Raw genomic sequence first — 21,881 nt, forward strand, 5'->3', positions numbered from 1 at the left:
CTTGGCAGTGCCCTTTAAGACATTGAATGGTCAGGAAGTGGCGATTTTGAAATCCTCATGATACCAGATTTCTTATGAGTTGATTCCTCATGACAGTTTGGACTGATGAAGAGCCCAGAGCTCCCCCCACATGGTACCACTGATGGTCAACCACATGGAAGTCCCGTCATGCTCCTCTTGGGGCCTAAGGTCTTAATTCCTGGTGAGTTCACACTTTAACCCTGCTGCCCTGGCTCAGTCTGGCCTCTGGCCTTATCAGGACTTTACTTACAGCTTGTTTGAAACCAAAGCTCAGTGGGTGTCTGCATGGGAATGGTCCATCCCATCCTGGGGAGGAGGCACTTTTGTCTTTTTTCTCAGGTTATGCTGCTTGCTCTTTAGTTCCTGCTAGTGCTGAGGTGGTCTTGCAGCCAAAGTAAAAGAATTTTCCCTACTAAAGAAGTAGTTTGTGCATTGGTGGCAAGCTCCTGAACACCTTAAGGTCATAACCTTACTAAACATGTGGTCATATTGTAGAGCCTGGCCTGGTGTGGGATGGTGTTTTCTAATTGTACAGTTTATCCCTGGACAGAGAAGTTCAGGGCCCTTGCTGGCTGTCATCTTATCACTACCCGGTTATTATCTCCCTTCTTTCAGGAAAGAGGCTGGGGAGTGCTCATTTTAATCCTTCCTGATTTTTGAGGTAATGGGATTTTTTTTCTTCTCATCTTCTGAGCCAGTTGTGAAGTGTAAAGAACTGCCCCTTCTTCCTTCTCGAGTTGGCTTTTGGCTGACTCTGCCCAGTTGGTTGAGTTGTGTTTTCAGAGGGAATCAGGCTAATTTAGCTCACAGAAGATATGCTTAGAAAGGCAAATCTACAGGGCAAAGAAAGCCCTGGATGTTTTCCAAAGTATAAAAGAACAGCTTTTTGGATTAGCCGTTATTTTGAATAATAGGATGTATACACTATTAGTCATTCTGAGCACTCCATGGAACCAGTTTAGTTGCATGGCTGTGTGAGAAGTGACTTTATTTTTCCCTTTGTCTTACGCTTTGCAGTTTTGGTCTCTTCTTGCCACCAGCTTCCCCTTCCCAATATCAAGCAACATTTCCATGAAATTTGAAAACCTCAGTTACCAATGGAGTACAAACAAGAGAAATGAAACTCAGTGTATAACAGAGCTAGTAGTAGACAGTATCAGAGGAATTTTGTGTTAGATAAGTCTGTTTACAATGTCTTACTGATGGGACTGAAGGACAGAAAAGTTTATTATGTGACAACTGTAAGATTTTAGGAAAAGTTTTAATCAGGAGGAGAGAGGTGATTTTCAAATTTTGAAGGTGCTTACATGCAAATGGTTGCTAGAAATATCTAAGACTTGTTTTCCTTTAAATGGCAGCTTTATTTCCTGGGGTTTTGAAAGCAGTAAAAATCTTTCTACTGTCTATATACTCAGTTAAGGAACTAATAAGAATATCTGTTTAGTCTTGTTATAAGAATGGTATGAAGTCTCAGATAATGTAGCCTAATTGTGGAGGTTTATGTGTTGGAGCATCTTTTTAAGTGTTAAGTGAACTATTTTTAATAGTGCTTTTCTAAATAGTACTAAAGAGCCCCCCAAAATTAAGTGGTAATGATAACATTTATATTTAAAATATTTATTAGTTTATTATGATATTAAGTTAATCATGATCAACATCTTTATAACCATACATATACGTGCTTAGTACTGTTTTTAAGTGTTTTATTTTTCTTAATCCACAGATGTAGATGGATATGGTCTTTGAAAGAATATAATAAAAATACTCCCAAGTTTTTTAAAGAGGGCATTTCAACCTTTCATGTGCCTGTTTTGTGGTTCTTAAAAAAAGAAAAAAAAGTAAACACAAAACAAACACAAGCAGATATTTGGTTCCATTTTGGGAGGGAGAAGCAAATGGATATGAGGTGGAAATATTCAGGTTTTGACATCAAATGATGGATTTTGGCTGTTGACCATACTGTATTTAGAAGCAAAAAAGGAGGGGAAAGTGCTGAGGGCTCCTCCCACACCATTTGGGAGAAATGAAAAAAGTGTATCTATTTGCTTTGAATGTGTAGTATATACATATGCCAGATTTCAAAAGACAAAAAATATATACATTAAAAATTATAACTGTTTTACTTACATTCCTTTAATCATTAAATTACTCCCCCGCCCCTTTTGAGGTAACTACTTTTATCTGGTTTATGTGATATTTCTCCCAGAAGTCATCTGTGCATATATAAACAAATGTTTGTATATCCTGTTTTATTTGCAGACAAAAAATATAGTGTTCTTTACACATTTGACCTAGCTTTTTATTTTTCACCTAATATCTTGAAGTGTACTTAATTGTTTTCAGGGTCTGGTTGGGTAGACTAGTATTATTTGGGTAATGCTCTATTAGTGGACATTTCTGTTTTCAATCTATTTAGGCTATATGCATATTGATTTCAAATATTACAAAATTGCTGTCCATAAACTCTTCATTTTATATTACAGAAAGGACAGAGATTGCCTAGTTTTCTACATTCTCACTAGGATCACAGAGTCTGACTTTGTGACCTTTGTTAACCTGACAAATGCAAAATGGTATTTCACTGCAAAAATGTAAAAATATTTTTGACTGCCAAGGTAATAGATTTGATTGCCAACCTCTGGGGCCCCTTTCTTTCCAGTTTATATTCCCTGTCTTAGATGATGTTCTATATTCCTACTCAATTGCCATCCACTTAGATATCTCAAAGGCCACTTGTATTTGTTTCCTGTGGTAATAAATCACCACAAAGAGGCTTAAAACAACACAAATTTATTATCTTACAATTTTGGAGGTCAGAAGTCCAAAGGGATCTCAGTGAGCTAAAATCAGGGTGTGGGCAGGGCTGTGTTTCCTTCTAAGAGCTTAGGGGAGAATCCATTTACTTGCTTTTCTAGCTTCTGGAGTGCACCTGCTATTTCTTGACTTGTGGCCTCTTCTTCCATCTTTAAAGCCTCTTGAAATCTTTCTCTGACTCTTCCATCTTTGAGGACACTTGTGATGATATTGGAGCCACTCAAGAATCTAGAATAATCACTTTATTTTAAGGTTAGCTGTTAGGAATCTTAATTTCATTTGCCAGGCTTATTCTCCCTCACCATATAACCTAACATACTGAAGGGTCTCAGGGATTAGGATATGGGGGCCATAGGAGCTTCCTAATTGGTCTCCTAGGATATTCTTCTTCTTCTTCTTCCTCTTTTTTTTTTTTTTAGCTTTACTGCAGTATTATTCAGACATAAAAATTGCATTTATTTAGGTGGTACAATGTGATTTTTTAAAAAGGTGCACAACATATGTTCTTTTAACCTCCTTCAGTTGTTTTCCATACATTAGCTACAATGATCTTTTAAAAATGCACATATACTAGTGTCACTTCTTTTCCTAAAAGCTTATGGATAAAAAAAAAAAAATCCCTGGTGGGGCCTCAGGGTTCTACCCCTTATAGCTTATCTTTGCCTTTCTTCTAGTTGCCACGCTGTCTCAGGGGCTTTGTATGGGCTCTCCTTCTGCCAAGGAGTCCTCTCATTTCCCCACCCTTTGCTGTCTGTACTTATACTCATTCTTCATGTTTTGATCAATACACTTCTTCAGAGAGACCTTCCTTTTGCTAGTTGGCCTGCAAAAGGACCCCAGTTGATAATGGTTTTATGGAGCAGCTGAGCATCTCTGCTCTGAATGTGAAGGTGAAACTTTCCTATTCATAACCATACACATGTGCTCACACACACGTGCTTTTTCAGTAATTGTTCTTTATTGGGCTATGTTGAAGTGCCCTTTTCTGTGACTTGGGATACACCATATTCTTTTTTTTTTTTCTCATTAAACTTTTGTTTTAATGGGTCTCAAAATTCTGTGACAGATTTTTTGGTCAAGTTGTTTCCATTAAAAAGAACTGATTTTAAAAACTAATAACTGGATCCCTGGGTGGCGCAGCAGTTTAGCGCCTGCCTTTGGCCCAGGGCGCGATCCTGGAGACCCAGGATCGAATCCCACATTGGGCTCCCGGTGCATGGAGCCTGCTTCTCCCTCTGCCTATGTCTCTGCCTCTCTCTCTCTTTCTTTGTGACTATCATAAATAAATAAAAATTAAAAAAAAAACTAATAACTTAAAACTGCCACACACGCACAAAAAAACCCAAATGGTCCACAAAACATTCTTCTTTCCTTCTGAAGGTTCTATGATGCATTGTTATCATTAACCAGTCTTTTACTGTTAAATGGCCAATTGACACAAACAGTTCTGAGACCGTTCTTCCACCACTGATTAAGACTGGGGTGGCAGGTGTTGGGGGATAATACTCATTTAGCCTTCTGAACTTTCTGGGCAGACTTGATGACTTTTCCAGCTCCAGCTGCCTTCTTGTCCACTGCTTTGATGACACCCACGGCAACCGACTGTCTCATGTCACGAACAGCAAAACGGCCCAGAGGAGGATAGTCAGAGAAGCTCTCAACACACATAGGTTTGCCAGGAACCATATCAACAATGGCAGCATCCCCAGATTTCAAGAACTTGGGACCATCTTCCAGCTTTTTTTCCAGAACGACGATCTATCTTCTCCTTCAGCTCAGCAAACTTGCAAGCAATGTGAGCTGTGTGACAATCCAGCACAGGTGCATATTCAGCACTGATTTGGCCTGGATGGTTCAGGATAATCACCTGAGCTGTGAAGCCAGCTGCTTCCATTGGTGGGTCATTTTTGCTGTCACCAGCCACGTTCCCACGACGAACATCTTTGACAGATATGTTCTTGACATTGAAGCCCACATTGCCCCCGGGAAAAGCCTCACTCAAAGCTTCATGGTGCATTTCAACAGACTTTACATCAGTTGTAACATTGACTGGAGCAAAGGTGACCACCATGCCAGGCTTAAGAACACCAGTCTCCACTCGACCCACTGGGGGACAGTACCAATACCACCAATTTTGTAGACGTCCTGGAGAGGCAGACGCAAGGGCTTATCAGTTGGACGAGTTGGTGGCAGAGTTGGTGGCAGAATGCGATCCAGAGCTTCAAGCAGTGTGGTTCCACTGGCATTCCTATCTTTATGGGTGATTTTCCATCCGTTGAACCAAGGCATGTTAACACCTGGCTCCAGCATGTTATCACCATTCCAACCGGAAATTGGCACAAATGCTACTGTGTTCGGGGTTGTAGCCAATTTTCTTAATGTAGGTGCTGACTTCCTTAACGATTTCCTTGTATCTCTTCTGGCAGCAGGGTGGTTCAGTGGAATCCATTTTGTTAACACCAACAATTAGTTGTTTTACACCCAGTGTGTAAGCCAGAAGGGCATGCTCCCGGGTCTGCCCATTCTTGGAGATACCTGCTTCAAATTCACCAACACCAGTGGCAACAATCAGGACAGCACGGTCAGCCTGAGATGTGCCTGTAATCATGTTTTTGATAAAGTCTTTGTGTCCTGGGGCATCAATGATGGTCACATAATACTTGCTGGTCTCGAATTTCCACAGGGAGATATCAAGGGTGATACCACGTTCACGTTCAGCTTTCAGTTTATCCAAGACCCAGGCATACTTGAAGGAGCCTTTTCCCATCTCAGCAGCCTCCTTCTCAAATTTTTCGATAGTTCTTTTGTCGATCCCACCACATTTGTAGATCAGATGGCCAGTAGTGGTGGACTTGCCTGAATCTATGTGTCCTATGACGACGATGTTGATGTGAGTCTTTTCCTTTCCCATTTTGGTTTAGGTTTAGCGGTGGTTTTCATGACATCTGTGTTCTGGCGGCAAACCCGTTGCGACAAAGCAGGATATACCATATTCCTTAATGATAAGTCAACTGAATTTTATAACTTTTTCCATTTCAGTATTTAAGGGTCAGTCCTATTCATTTTACCTTCTTCAAAGCAGGAAGAGGAAGAAATAACATCTTCCCCCATGAATTCTATTCTTCTCAAAAGATGTCCGTCCTCTGTGTCAGTCCCATTTTTTATTGACTAGAGTTTGGGTTGGATAATAGGTGGTGGACTTAGGGCCAGGCTGGTATTTCTTAATAACTCCAGGAGGAGATGGCTTCCCCATACCTGTGCTCCTTGGCTTACTCTATGAACATGGATTGTGGTGTGCTTAGCTCTGGGCTGTAGTCAAAATTCTAGGATATGAGGATCATTGCTGGGATGCTATTCTATGATTTCTCTTTGTGATTGCTAATTAATTTCTTTTTCCATTTTTGGGCAGTAAGTTCATGAATATAAGGACCATACCTACTTATTTTTCCCTCTTCATTTCTTTTTTTCTTTTAAAGATTTTATTTTATTTATTCATGAGAGACACAGAGAGAGAGGCAGAGACATAGGCAGAGGGAGAAGCAGGCTTAGCAGGCTTGCGGGACTTGATCCCAGATCTCAGGATTACACCCTGAACTGAAGGCCGACGATCAATCGCTGAGCCACCCAGCCGTCCCTCTTTATTTCTCAGTGTAGGGTGACCAGCTGTTCCCAGTTTATTTAGGAGTGGGGGGATTCTGAGGACATGGAACGTTAAGTGCTAAAGCTGGGAAACTCCTGGGCAAATTGGATTGTTAGCTAGGCTGCTTCAGTTTTAGTATGGTGACTAACAAAGTGGGTATAAAACTTTTTTTTTTTAAAATAAACGAGCACAGAATAGTTTGACAAAGGCTAACAAAGTAGGCTATAAACTTATTAATGATTGTGTTTTTGTTCTTCATTAATAAAAATTAGAATAAATAAAACTAGTCATTGTGCAGCCTCACATGATAGGTATTAATTTCTTTTTAGATCTCTAATTTACAGTTGTACTTAGGAAATGGTAATGGGAAGTTACAGAGGTAGAGTATGAAAGTGGGATTTGGTTAACTTAATGCTGTGTGCCCCAGGTCAGTAATTTGTGATATTTAAAAAATTGGAGTAATGGTGATAACATTGTAGTATTGCTATTTTTTCCTATAGTTTTGTTATTTTTATTTTTTTAAATTTTATTTACTTATTCATGAGAGACAGGACATTGAGTGACTGCTCTGTGTGTCCAGTGCCTTCCCCATCTGATCTGGGGCTTCAAAGGATGCCACACCCAGAAGCAAGCAACTGAAGCAGAGAGGACAGACAGACGAGAGAGAGAGAGGCACAGACACAGGCAGAGGGAGAAGCAGGCTCCATGCAGGGAGCCTGACATGGGACTCAATCCTGGGTCTCCAGGATCACGCCCTGGTCTGAAATGGTGCTAAACCGCTGAGCCACCCGGGCTGTCCAAAAGCCTACAGCACCCGGTATTCCCAGGCGATCTCCCATCCAAGTACTAACCAGGCCAGACCCTGCTTAGCTTCCGAGATCAGACGAGATCGGGTACGTTCAGGGTGGTATGGCCATAGACTTCCTTTGGTTTTGAAGAGTGTTTTTCATTGACAAGTAAGGATTAGATAGACTGTATGGTCTGTTCCTATCCAGGATGAAGACCAATTTTTTTTTTTTTGGCCATTTTAAAAATAAATTTAAAAAAAATCAGCTATGATTAATTTTTCTTAGTAATTAACTCAGTAATTCATTTAATTACAAAAACTCTAGATAGTGTAGGTATTATTCTCCAATGTGACAGATAATGATGTACTTTCAGAGAAGTGGTTAAGATGGGTTGTTACTACATATTAATAAACACACAACTTTTATTCTGAAAGGTAGGGATTGATAAGCTACACACAAAATACACAGTATTGCTAATACTAATTTTGCTTGTTTTCTTCTAGTTAAACTTTATCATTTAATAGATATCCTCACCTTATTAAATTTTTGTACAACTGGATAATGATAATTTCTACATGCTAGTAGTAAAAAGGTTGACATATACAGTTTTCTCTGAGGATTATAAATCCATTATAACTAGAAAAAATAGAACGCTACTTAGTTGATTCTTCATTTCTTAACCCATTTATTCATCCATCCATTCATCCATCCATCCATTTAATGTGTACTGTATGTCTGCTACATTTCAGATATTATCATAGATTGGAGGATAGATGGGTAAAAAATAAAGATCCAGTTCCCATCTGGCAGTTGAATGTTCTTAGTGACCCCTTATTGACAAGCAGTTAATACTGTAAATATTTGCTAAGTCCTTTCTTTGTGTCAGATACTATTGTTAAGTGCCCAGAATACAATGCCAATAAGACCTGCATAGGTCTTATCCTCATATGGTGTATAGTAGGTGTAAGCACACACACACAATACACGTGTGCTATAACATGCACCACACTCTATGTACACACATGCAAGCACATGTACAACAATAAGCATATAAACATTGTATATCATTTGGATATACATATATTTGTGTGGGTGTATGTGTATAAATCAATGAGCTCGTTGAATTGAGGTAACCTCAGGAGTTAGGCATCAGCCACTATCATTAACTAGCAAACAGGGTCTTCTCTGGTCTGGTTTGCCCACTTGTTCTCTCTGGGAGAGTCGCAGCGGTCTGCCAGTTAGTCTCTCTACAGCTATGGGTTTTATTTGTGTGTTTGTGCAGAGGAAAAGAGTGGATATTACCCCGGGTGGCCTAATTAAGACCTCATGAATATTGATTGCCACATGGCTCATGTATAATTTGTGAATCATGAATATTTAGTTACAGGTGTCTCATGCATATTTATTGCCTTATGAATATTAGGTGTCTCTTGTATATTTAGTGCCTCATGAATTTTATGTACCTTTTGGTTCTTTCATGCCTTTCTGGGTTCACGCTTTATCTGTCACATCTCATTACTTATCTATGTTAAACACACCTGATGAGTTTCATCTATTCATTTGTTTTCCTTTGTTATTGAGCAGAATTTCCTTATTGAACAGAATTGAATTTTCTCAGACAATATAGCAAATGTACATTACAGCTATCCAGTTGTAAAGTTTCATGAGCCTAGCGCCCAGGAGCTTCAGGAAAAAGAAAAATAGTTTTCATTTTCAAAATTTCAAGTCAGTAATACACAGGTACATATTTTCTAATGTAGGAATTTTCATAAAAATTTGAGTAAAGGTCAAAAATAAATTGAAATTCTTATGAAGAAGACTATTTGTTAGCAATTTATTTGTATTAGCTTATGGTTTTGCTTAAAGCTTATATCGTGAAGTTAGTGGAAAGAGATGGCAGTTAATTTATTATTCCTTATTGCCTTGTGGGTTTTGAACTTTCACTTGCCAGTTTTACTCCTGTGTGTCATAAACATTTTTGGTATGGTTCTGATTCAAGGTTATAGTGTATGGAAATGTTATTTTGTAGGATAAACCGTCAGACTAATATAAATGAATTTTAGGTGGCTAAGAAGCTCTAGTTCATGCTGACCAAGAGCCAGATCCTCATTAAGCTCCTGGCTTTTGAGTAATCTGGAGGTGTGTTTAAGGTTAGCAGTAATTGATAGGATGGCTTGTATTTTCTGTGTATCATGGAAAGTAGTTCTTTCCAATTCATTAATAACTAGTCAGGAAGGGACCTAGGGTTTGGTATTTTCTCTGCCATCTTCAGAAAAGGTCTCACATAGATTGTTTGAGAAGATATCTTAGAACAGACATACCAGCTATCCCATATGCACTGCGGAAGTGGTTATGTAAAGTACTTTTCTAATGTGATTGAAACCAAATAAACTAGGATAAACTGGGGAGTTAAACAAATACTATAGATATTTTGTTATACCTTTAAAATACAAATATATATTTGCTATTTCTGTTATAGAGCCAAAGCCTTTTCTGAATACGAGGGGCTGATGAGAAACATTGATATTTTGGGGGATAATTTAACAGATGTATGTGGGAATAGATGCAGCTGGCTCTTGACACAGATGGTGGGAGCCAAGGGTCCCAGGAGACATGAGTTTACTTGTAGCCTCAATGGTTTAGGGTCCTCTTGTGCATCAATCACTTCCTTTTGCAGGAGAGGGAAGGGACTGTTGATGATGTGGAGGTTGACTAGGAAATCCATTTCTCCTGGTTTTAGCATCTTCAGTTTTCTTATATCTGACTTGAAATTTCAAGCTGAGAGTCTCTGCTCTGTGTCAGTGACAGAGCAGGTAAGAAAGGCATTTCTTTTATCCGAAGCTGTAATTTGTGGCATTCTGGAGCTATTTAAGCAGGCGGGGCTGGGTAGCTGAATCCTCCAGTGGACCCAGGCTCCAGAGGGCATGATACCTGTCTGGCATAGTGTGGAATAAGGCCCTGTGTGTTTCCTGTGGGTTAAGAGCAGATCCCGTGATTCTTAAGTTGCTTGGAATATACCAGAAGAGCTAACATCCATTATTGACTGAGTGCTATATACCAGGCTAAGTGCTCTGCAAGGGCTCATCTGATCCTCACAACATCAAGTGGCAGAGCAGAAGCTGGCCCTGACTGCACCCCTTGCCACCACCCTCCTTTTTTTGTTAGGGTATAAAAATTTATTGCAGGTACAGAATATGACCAGTAACGAATGCAGACAGGCTAGGACACAATGATACTGGATGGAAGATGGCTAGCTCTTTGGAAAGTTAACAGGTTTGGGTGGCTCAGAGCCTCATGCCACACGGAATGGTCATTCAGAAGGGAGAGCTCATGCCAAACACTGCAGGAGGTCAGGACATTGAGTGACTGCTCTGTGTGTCCAATGCCTTCCCCATCTGATCTGGGGCTTCAAAGGATGCCACACCCAGAAGCAAGCAACTGAAGCAGAGAGGATTCCTAAGGTGGCCCAGCTTGTCTCTGACGTCACGGCAACACCATTTTAAGCAGTATGTTTAATTGGATGATTTCCACAAACTATACACGAAGTTTCTAACCATCACAATTCAGTGAAGTACAAAGCATTAAGTTACAGGCTCTGGGAAGAGAAGGCAACACCAGTGGTGGCACCTTCCAATCCTGGTTGGTCTAGGAGTAGGGAGTGGGGAAGGTTTCGTTTTAAACTGAGCCCTTCATTTCAATGTACAAAATAATTACTCTGATAAGCGCTGGATAGGATGACCAACTTTCCTGGTTTGCTTGGGACTGAGGGTTTTCTGGGAGGCTGGACTCTCAGTGCTACAAGTTTATGTGTTACACCCCTAGCCCCCATGACTCCTGTCCAAGAGTATCTATAGCCAAGGCCCTCCCTCACAGCGGATGCTACCCACAAACAGTGATGTGTTGGAATTGGTGGATGAATACCCGCCTCTGAGCCCCTCAAGGGGGCAGCTCTGACGATCTCTCCATGGTCTCTGAGGGATCACACAAAGGGATCCCACTCAGACATCTGTACAAACTTTCCTCTTTGCTGTCTTTCCCTAGCAGCAACCCTTGGGATCAACTTCCAAATAAATTATTTTTACTCTGGAACCTATTACAGAGTCAACCTTTGGGGGAATCCAATAAAAAACATGGGCAAGAACTATTTTTACCCTCATTTCACAAAAAAAGGAAAATGAGGGACAGAGAAGTTAAGTCACTTTGCTCAGTTCAGCTAACAGAATAAATACTAGTTACTACTTCATATACAGCTTTTGTTCCCATCCACCCATTTGTAATTATTTCCAGAAAACCTAAAGGTGTCTTTATTCATATGGAATTAACAATAGGCAGCCATCAGTCCATGGGATTATGGGTGATATGTTATTCTGTTCCTGTTAATTTTATGGTCAGAGAATTGAGTATAGAGCAGAAAACATGTCTTAGAGGATTCGGGCTTTTTTTTTTTTTTTTTTTTTAAACCAAGGAGAAATCCATCTTTTATGGATTCACAGAATTTCCAAAACCAGCAGAGCTACTGACTAAGCATGAAATGCTGATCTCTTGCCCTAGTGATGATCAGTCTGGCCTTGGCTGGAAGCAGGACTGTGACATCTCTAACTGGATGGGATGTAAATGGCCTGCTTGTGCTAAGAAATGTCTTTTGGTTCTGGCTATCATCCTAAAGGTCTCTATCTATGAAATGACTCATTATAAGGAAGTCTATTAAAAACAAATCTCTCCCTGTTTTAGAGCATTTCTTAAAATTTCTGCTTAAAGAATTTTGGTGTTTTCAGTTACAGTTATGCCAAGAAATGGAGTATGCATTGAGGAAGTACAGTACTTGAATTTCTTGTAAAGATGGATGCTTTGGGAAGTGAGTGTGCTTCTCTCTTCTTTGAAAGCAAGAAGCTTGGGAATTATAATAGAATTAAAAAAAAGTCTTTCACTGTAAAACCCCACAGCTTAACCAAAAGTACTCCAGGTTTCTCTAGTAAAAGTGATTCCACTTATCTGACCTTTTAGGATTATTTTCCATTGTTCTCAATCCCTTGTTGTCATCTTAAAGGTTCTTTATATATTAAAAAAAAAAAAAAAGACAGCTGCCTGGCAAATGATCCACAAAAATAAAAGAAGATGTTGCAGAAGGGCAGAATAACCATATGTCCTTGTTTAGGAATGAGTGGGAAGTATTTTTGCTTTAGAGAAACTGATCTTTGACCACAGATGCTCGCTCTCATTTAAAATGGGCTTGCCTTTTCTGACTACTTGGCCCTTCTACTAGGGCATTTGTTCCTTTCCTAGAAGATTTAAACAGATACTCCTCAGTGAGGGGATTCACACATGGCTTTGCATTTTTTGGCTCCACATTTGCTTCCTATCCTGTACTCTGAAGGTGCCACACACACATACGCTCTTTCACATTGCTTCGTGCTGTTGGGTTGTACGATAAGAATTGCTACAAAGGACCAAGTCCAGTGTGGCCATGACTTGGGGCATCTTCCCTTGGTTGCCACTGAAAAACAGATTCATTTTACCAGGTGCAAAGTGAAAAGTGTGGGGTGTGGCTTCACTGGTGGGAAAGTTATAAGACATGCAGGAAAACTCTTTCCCAGGTGCTCTGAATATTAGGCTTCAGAAGTTGTTTTAGAAAGACTGCTCTGTTCTCAGGAATTTAGGTGGGTGCTCTTGGACCCCATAGATAGCCACTTTTTCCTAACACACTGCCTCTGTGGATCGTGGAGTGAATGAATTGGTCTGAAATCTTGAGCTCATTTCTGTTTCGAGTGCCTCTGCCTCTGAATTTCATAGGTTTACGTACCACATATAAAGTAAAGGTTAATAATGTTTCTCAGTGTGGGGTGATATTATTTTTCTAGAATATATTTCCCAGAATATTACAGTCCTTTGTACTCTCCTCATACCCTTTATAATTTTAAGTGTAATTTTATAATGTCTTCAACTTCTCTTTCCTAGAATGAAATTTTTCACAGAAAATTTTGCCAAAGGAAAAATACCCTCTAATAAATATCTCATTATATTCATTGCTCTTGCCTGGATATAGTCCTTCTTAGGTGTTGTGATGGTAAATGCATGCAATATTACATGTGTGGCTGAATATTAGTTTCAGTTGAAATTGGGATAATATTCTTTGCCCTTGTCAGTTTTTCTTTTTTCCTGTTGTGTGAGGAGGGGATGTGGAGAATTTGGAGACAGATTCTGAGTTAATACCTTTAGAGAATAGTCCACCATGATGTTGATTTTCTTCTTAACTGTAAGTCCTTCAAATAATTAAAAAAAAAAACTTCTGAATTTTCTTTTCTTTTTTTTTTTTAGAGAAGAGCAAGAGATTGGGTGGAGGACAGAGGGAGAGAGAGAGAATCTTAAGCAGGCTCCATGCTTAGTGTGGAGCCTGACACAGGGCTTGAACTCACCACCCTGAAATCTAGACCTGAGCTGAAATCAAGAGTTGGATGCTTAAACGACTGAGCCACCCAAGTACCCCTGAATTTTTTGTAGTTACTTGTCCTTTCCTTTCCCTTTCTCTCATTCCCATTTGGAAAAGGGTTGGACACAGTATCAGATCCTTGTTGATTGCTTATTTGAGGAGCAGCATTTCTGTTTAAAAATTGAGACCAGGGGAATCGGGTGGCTCAGCGGTTTAGCGCCTGCCTTTGGCCCAAGGCACGATCCTGGAGTCCTGGGATCAAATCCCACATCAGGCTCCCTGCATGGAGCCTGCTTCTCCCTCCTTCTGTCTCTGCCTGTCTCTCTCTCTCTCTCTCTGTGTCTCTCTCATGAATAAAGAAATAAAATCTTAAAAAAAATGAGATTGGTTTCTACCCATTTCTGGGACAGGAGGGTGACGGAATAGGGATACTTTTTTTTTTCTTACAGGAATATTTCATCATAACCTGCAGTCACGAAATAACACTCTTGTTCTAACCAGTGCAATTTAGGTTGTCTTTCACAAGATCTAATATTAGAGGAATGGGAGAGAATACCGCACTGCACTGTATTTTGTGGTTTATTACATTTTTGAAGTTATTTGTGCAAAGATTGCTCAAGAATTGCTTTAAGGTGCATCCGTAAAGTTCAAGTTATTCTTTCCTAATTGCTGGCAGTGAACTTTTTGCTGTTCCCTTTGTATTCTCCTCTGCATATGTATGTGAGGGGGATTTTTCATGGTTCACGTAGCAGCACTTACTTTGAGTAGTTGACTCCCAGCCCTTGCTGTTATAACAAGCATGTAACATAGCACCCCATTTTTCAAAATCATTTTTGTTGGCTTGTGATTGTGCTTGTAAAAGGTGCTTATTTGGAAGTTCCCCCTCCCCCCGCAGCTGTAGTGTTCTGTTTATAACCATTGAGTAGGTACAGTTAAGCTGACTGCATTGTACACAGGGAAAGTTTGTGTGGATTCAGGGCCAGGGAATGAGGATAGAGGCTGCCTGTCAGATAGCATAGTGGGAGAAGCTTGGCAGGACCTACAAGAAGGCAAGCATTCTAGCTTGGATAGATAATTGAAGAATTTAGGCAAGAAGTGTTATTTTTATTTTGTACATTCATTTGGACTTTGTTAATCTTAAAATATCCTTTGGAAATCAGAACTTACTGAGTTTAATTAGATATATGAGTAAACATAGATTCATAGAGTATTTTCTCCCAAATAGATACTTTAAGAAATGATTTGGCTTAGCGTAAAAATTCTTAAATGCTCTTTTGCTCTTTACTTTTACATATGTATGTGTCTACACTTTTGGGGGCTCATTTTCAGAGTATTATGGCCATGCCCCAAGAAAATATGGGAAATAAAGATAATATAAGATATAATCTAATAATACTCCTTCCTACCATATATACATTTTGGCCTTTTGATGAATGTCCCTAGTTTTATTTAGTTGTATTGAAAGGATAATACTTACAATCATATCACACATAGAATTTTATGACCTACTTCTTTCTTTTAACTGCACAGTTTATCATAATCATTTTCATACCACATCAAAGCTTTTACAAATCAGCAAACCTAACTTTTAAAATAACCTTGAAATGTTTGAATAAGTCCCTATATTTAAATTCTTTTGATTCTCATACTGCTTTTTCCATGTTTTTACTTATTGTAAATATTATGAGAATGAATATGAAAATGAACATGTTTGTGCCAGTAGTTTGGGCTATATTCTTGGGACCTAGTCTCCTAGAAATAGAATTATTGGAAAGTACATGGAAATGATAGCTACTCTTTATATAAACCAAATTATTTTTTAAAATGTTTGCATGAATTTACACCTCCACCACTGTATAGTCACAACATTCTTATTGGTACTTATGGTATTACTGATTTTCAGAGTTATTATGGTATAATTATGTTAATTATATAAAACCTTTAGCTGAGATAAAAATCTTTATATTCTCTGAAAGAATACGTCATTTTATTTTTTTTAAAGATTATTTATTTATTCATGAGAGACAGAGAGAGAGAGAGAGAGAGAGAGAAGCAGGGACACAGGCAGAGAGAGAAGCAGGCTCCATGCACGGAGCCCGATGCGGGACTTGATCCTGGGTCTCCAGGACCATGCCCTGGGCCGAAGACAGGCACTAAACTGGTGAGCCATCCAGGGATCCCCAGAATACATCATTTTAAAAAGGATGGATTCACATATTGTATCTGACCCATTAAAGAGCAGGAGTTTTTCTTCAAACCTTTCTGAAATTAACCTAAACCTGTTTGGCAAAATTAGAAGGGTATTCTAGAGGATTTTCACATTGTATATTTCAGGATAGGTGCCTCAAGCCTGCACATTCAGAACCTTGATAGAGCATCGCCAACTCTCATTACCTTTTTAGAAAGACTTAAGTATTTTGAGAGTGGCGAATAACTTAGGTCTAAGACACTTCAGTTTCTTGAACTTAAAATGAGTTTAAACTTCCAAAGTAAATGAAGTGCAAAAAAGCAGCTGAGAAGATAGAATTGTTTAAAAAAATGAATACATACAGGCCCACTATGCTGTTATAGCCTATTTATTTTAATTGAGATAGAATGTAATTCTTTAACCAAAGCTAAAATTCTGGGAATAAGAATAAAGCTATGGCTTAGAATATGACCACTGTGTTTGCATCATAAATATACACACATATTTTATGAAAGGAAATTGAGGTAATAGTATCTGTTACACTTTTATCCTGGGCCAAAGACTATTACCTTAAAATTACTCTTCAAGCATTGTTTGAGATGAAAACCACATTTAAAGGTGGGTTCTGCCTACTGATGAAAAACGAATTCATGTTAACAACCAAGGACTTTAAATGGAATAAATTATAATCAGATGTTAGATTTTGATCAGCTTTAACAAAAACAAATGATTCTTTTTGGAGATGAGAATTGATGTTTTAGCCCTCAGAGAATATATCTTCCTTTCAAACTAAATGTCTTGAGAGGAGGGGATTTGCTTTAATTTCATAAAAGTAGACTTGTGATTTATCAGCAGCAGACTGCTGAGTTTAAGAAATAAGAGCTCCCTTAAATGTTTCCTAGACCTTTGGAATGAGAATGCCTTGATTTGTAGTAATTTAATTATGCAAAGCCACATTGTACAAAAGGTTGAATTGTGCAGATAGCTAAGGAACAGGACCTATTGGGATTGTAGGTCAGATCCCCTGTGAGTGAGTACCTTTGCTGCCTTTCTTTTGCATATTAGAACTCATTCCTTAAACCTGTATATCACAGACTTAGTCCTCTTGTATGGAGAATTAAGTCTTTCAGGACCACTGGGCATCTGCTGATTGTCTTAGCACTTCACACCTCTTCTAATGAGATGCAGTATGAGGCAGTCTTGGCTCAGCAGGCCCTGAGTAGAGCAAGCTTATAAAGGGATGGAAACAGTTTTAATAATAAAAAGTGAGTCAGTTACTGCTTCTGTCATCCTTTAGTTAGGTCTGAAAAACAGCTTTTATAGGTTGTAATGAGTTATGCAACATATCCAGAGCACAGGCATGATTTTAAAGTCTACAGTGATTTATGTTGTCATATTTATGTATGTATGTATGTATGTACAGCTGACACACAATGTTACATTAGTTATGTTGTCATATTTAAACATTTTACTTGCTTCAAAGTAATTGTATTTCTCTGTGGTTCTGGGGTGAAAGTGAAATGTGCAATGGGTGTCTTTGGGCAACTGACTAGGGGTCTAGAAAGCCAACTTGACTGAGATTTTTGGAAATAAAAAGCAGCAGTGTCATCAGTGATTCCAGTGATCTCATAGTGCTTGAGACTTAACTTTGTCTAAGAATTATCTCATATGGTTACAAGAATGCAGATTCCTGGGCTCCCTCAAAGATTAAGATTTGGTGGGATATGTGGGTGAGCTCACGAATATGATTTGTTTCATGGGCATTCTTTTCCCCCCAGTGTATCTTCAAAGTGGTATGGGTACAGTTCCCTAGAATATTAGAGAACTCTTATCCAGTTGGTATGTTTATTTATGCAGACCTGTCTTATTTGAGCTACTGGAAGTGTCCAGTGAAAAAAAATAAATTTTATGATCTAGTTAAATTTATTGACAACCTGAAAGAGTCTGGAAAGATCATGCCAAGTGTCCATTTGGTAGCACTGACAGTGTAGAAAGAAGTGGCATAGATATGTATTATTTGGAATATCATTGCATGAAGAAAGGATATTCCTAAAAGAAATAGTGTACCAGTAATGCTTAACTAGTGATATTGGCATGATGGATGGAGCAGTTCTTCATTGAGTTAGACTCTGTGACTGCCCCAGCTCTACATTGTAAATGTCTGTGCCATTGTCCCCAACCCCCATCCTGTGACAACATCATCACCTGACATATTTCCAAATATTCCTCTGAGGAGTGGTGCTTCTCCTGGTAAAGAATCAGTGTGAGCCAACTTCAGGTATTTGTACCCCGGTCACTGGAGAGCTCCCCTTTCTCTCTGCTCTGTCCTGACCTGTGGCCCCTTGTAGGAACAGATACTATGTAAGTGCTTTGAGGCATATAAAGGGAAATCTGGTGGACAAACCGATGTGGACATTCACAGCATTCTTTCTGCCCAGAATTCACTTTCCCTGTCTCCCATTCTTGGTCCTTTCCCATGGTAAGGGATCAGCTCAGACACTCCCTACCATGTTTTTTATCTGAGTTCCTTTCATCTGTGACTCTTATATGATGTTTAACCTTTTAGAGTCTTGTCATTTTTATTACTGCCTTAGAACTTACAGTTAAGACTGTAAGTTCTTTGAGGTCAAGATTTGATGGCTTCCATTTATTAAATTCTTATAGAGTGCTTATTTACATATTTTTGAGGTGAAAACAGAGCTATAGGGAGGCTAAATCACATACTCAGGATTACACTGTTAGTAAATTGGCAAACCTAGAGTTGAACCCCAGTTTCTCTGACTCTACAATTTTTATCGCCTCTTTATATGCCTCAGGTGCTAAATAAGTTTTGTTTAAATGAATCAATAAATGGGTCTTTTAGCCTTAAGAAGAATTTGAGTAGCCTTGATGAAAGCAAGCATATCTGTGTGCCCTCATCCCCCCTTACACATTTGGTGAAGAGAATAGTGGAACAGACTACCCTTTCATAGATTTTTGCACATAATCTGAATTGTAAGCCTGCCTGGAACACATTTGGTTCTGATTTAAAATGAGTTGGCTTGCCCCATTGCCATGTTATTACAAACACAAAAGAAATATAAACTTCATTCCATTAAATAACCATCTACATAAACTCTTAAAGAGTTTCATGGTTTTGGGTTGGACCAAAGCTAGATATTAAGGAAATGGTTATTAATGTTATATATTTTATTCAAACTACTCTAATTCTTTAACCCTCTCACCACCCCCCTAACACACTAACCACCTCCCTCCCTCCCTCCCTCCCTCCCTCCCTCCCTATCTTCCTTCCTTCCTTCCTTCCTTCCTTCCTTCCTTCCTTCCTTCCTTCCTTCCTTCCTTCCTTCCTTCCTTCCTTCCTTCCTTCCTTCCTCAAAATGTTGCCAGGAGGTGAAGACAGGTACAGCCTGGATTTCAAACTGCTAATGCCCACTATTTGGAAATGCTCCTTGCTTTGCTTTGTAGTCTTTCGCTATGCTCTCTACTTGAATATTTTTCAGTCTCCTTTGGGTAACAGTTAAGTAAGTTATTAGAGTAGCATTGTATAATGGAAATACAATGTGAACCACAAATGTAACTTAGAATTTTATAACTTTATGAAAAAGAAAACAGTCGAGATCAATATTAATAGTACTTTTCTTTAACCCTGTATGTAAAAATGGTATTGTTTCAACATATAATCCAAACATTACTAAGATTTTTACTTTTTTCTGCACTAAGTCTTTGAAATCCAGTGTGGTTTTTACTTTTACAATACATCTGGATTCAGACTAGCCACGCTTGAAGTGCTCAATAGCCATAAATTGTTGGTGGCTATTGTTTTGGACAGTGTAGTTCTCTGGAAAGACCAATAGAAGCTCACTATGGTGTACTAGGTATTCATATTTCAATTAAACTGTATAAGGGCCATGAACATACTTTAGCTTTTGATAAAGCTAGAGGAGTGTTGTGTTAAAAAAACCCACTAATGTAAATACTCAAAGTTGTCAAATAGTGTTTATGACCCAGGCCAGACTAAATGGTGCTTTAGGAATTGCTTATGTAAGAAGAAATAGGCCCTAAAAGCTAAACATTTGACATAAGCAAAGTTTCTGTTAATCAGTTGGACTGAGAGTACACTGATATATGTTTAGGGTCATCAGTCCACAAGGAAGTCTTCACTGTCAGGTCAATGAATTTGAAGTTTGAGTAAACTCGTAGCCAGAGTTGCTTGAAGAGTTCAAATTAAAAGTTGTTTGAAGCAATGAACAATGTAATTTAGATGTTCTCAGATTTTTGTGAATATTTGTTTTCCTACAGTTGATAGCAGCAGATGCCTTCTGAAACTAAAAGCCTGTAGACTAGAGAACATTGGCCTTTGCTTGGAACTGCTGCTATGCCCTAGTGTGGCAGGGCCACCACAGTCTTAGGTTGCCCCCAGCACTGGAATAATGGCAGAGCTTTATTGCCCTGAGAAGATTCAACATGTAAAAAAAAAATCCCCTGCAATCTGCAGTTTGAGTAGTGTAATTCTGCGGAGGACTTAATTGTTGGATTTATAGATATAAACCTTAAACAGGCAGAGTAGTCTCCATTGTTAGAAAAATTAGGACTGCTCCCCTACTGCCAGCATAATTTTTGTCATGCCTGTTAGTTTGGTTGAAAATTTGGTGGGAAATGTAATTTTTAAAAAAAAGTCTCACAGGATGTCTTGGAATTGCTGTAGTTCAGTTAATGGCTCATGCTCTTGGCCCAAATTGTTATAGATGATCCATCTCTTTGCTCTCATACTCTTAGCTATTGAGCCAGTTTAGAATGTGGTAAATTAATAAGGTGTTACCTGTTTTATTTTATGTTTCATTTGATGTGACCTTCCAGTGAAGTGGCCTTCTTTTAAGCAGTCTATAATTAGAAATATATACATAAAATTTTCTCTTTTTGGTTCATGCATTTTAGAGAATGTCTTTCTGTCTTGGGGCTAGCTGCAATAGTTTGATGTGAATCACAGAGGTTTTCCAAATATTGGATTTTGTGTTTTCAGCTCTGAAGTTTCCTACTGTAGGCCTAAGTTAAAACTCCTTCATGAGAGTTATACAGAATCAGTATTTCAGTCTAGAGGGTGCTAGATTAATTAAGGCCTATGATATTCTGTGTTTGGTATGATTTCATTGTCCAGTATTCATCTCTGATATTGCTGTAGTCATTCTGTCCCTTGGGTAGCTTATATCCACATTTGACCTTCAGACTTTTGCCAGATTGCTTTATACCTTGTGTGCTGAAAATGCTGTGACAAACCAGTCCAACCTTGGTTCACTCTCAAACAGGAAGGATTTCAAATATGTTACCTGATTCCTTTTCATAGTTAAAAAAAGTTCAGGCTATTTAAACACATTCTGAAAAATACAAAGGAGAAAGTGATGAATTATCCAGTAATTCCACTACTCGAATAATGATTGTTAATATTTTGTTTACTTTATCCTTTGTCTTTACTTATCCTTTGTACATTTTTATATACAGAAGTGAGATAATTCTATATATCATGTCTTATAGTCTCCTTAAAAAATAATTTATTTCATTTTTGAACATGGGGATTTTTTTGGTAAGTTTTTAATTCCGGTTAGTTAACATACAGTATTATATTAGTTTCAGTTGTACTACAATATAGTGATTCAGTAATTTCATACAATACCCAGTGCTCATCACAAATGCACTCTTTAATCCCCATCACCTATTTAACCTGTTCCCCCACCCAGCTCCCCTTTAGTTACCATCAGTTTGTTTTCTGTAATTAAGAATCTTTTTCTTGGTTTGTCTCTTTTTTCCTCCTTTGCTTGTTTGTTTCTTAAATTCCACATATGAATGAAATCATATAGTATTTGTCTTTCTCTGACTGATTTGTTTCACTTAGCATAATACACTCTAGTTCCATGCATATTGTTGCAAATGGCCAAGATTTCATTCTTTTTAATGAATTCATTCTTTTTAATGACCGAATAATATTTCCTTGTGTATATATTCCACATC

General features: G+C 38.5%; 1 protein-coding gene and 1 non-coding gene across 5 annotated transcripts in view; one reads left to right on the forward strand and one right to left on the reverse strand.

Annotated features, from left to right (window-relative positions):
* Positions 1 to 21,881, forward strand: part of BICC1 (BicC family RNA binding protein 1) — a 271,306-nt gene that overhangs the window by 58,932 nt on the left and 190,493 nt on the right. The gene's annotated exons all lie outside the window — the stretch shown is intronic.
* LOC112652029 (5S ribosomal RNA) lies at positions 7,278 to 7,396 on the reverse strand. The gene has a single exon (XR_003131198.1). It is a non-coding gene; the product is annotated as a 5S ribosomal RNA (ribosomal RNA).

The sequence above is a fragment of the Canis lupus genome, chromosome 4, assembly GCF_003254725.2.
Source record: "Canis lupus dingo isolate Sandy chromosome 4, ASM325472v2, whole genome shotgun sequence".
Classification (NCBI taxonomy): domain Eukaryota; kingdom Metazoa; phylum Chordata; class Mammalia; order Carnivora; family Canidae; genus Canis; species Canis lupus.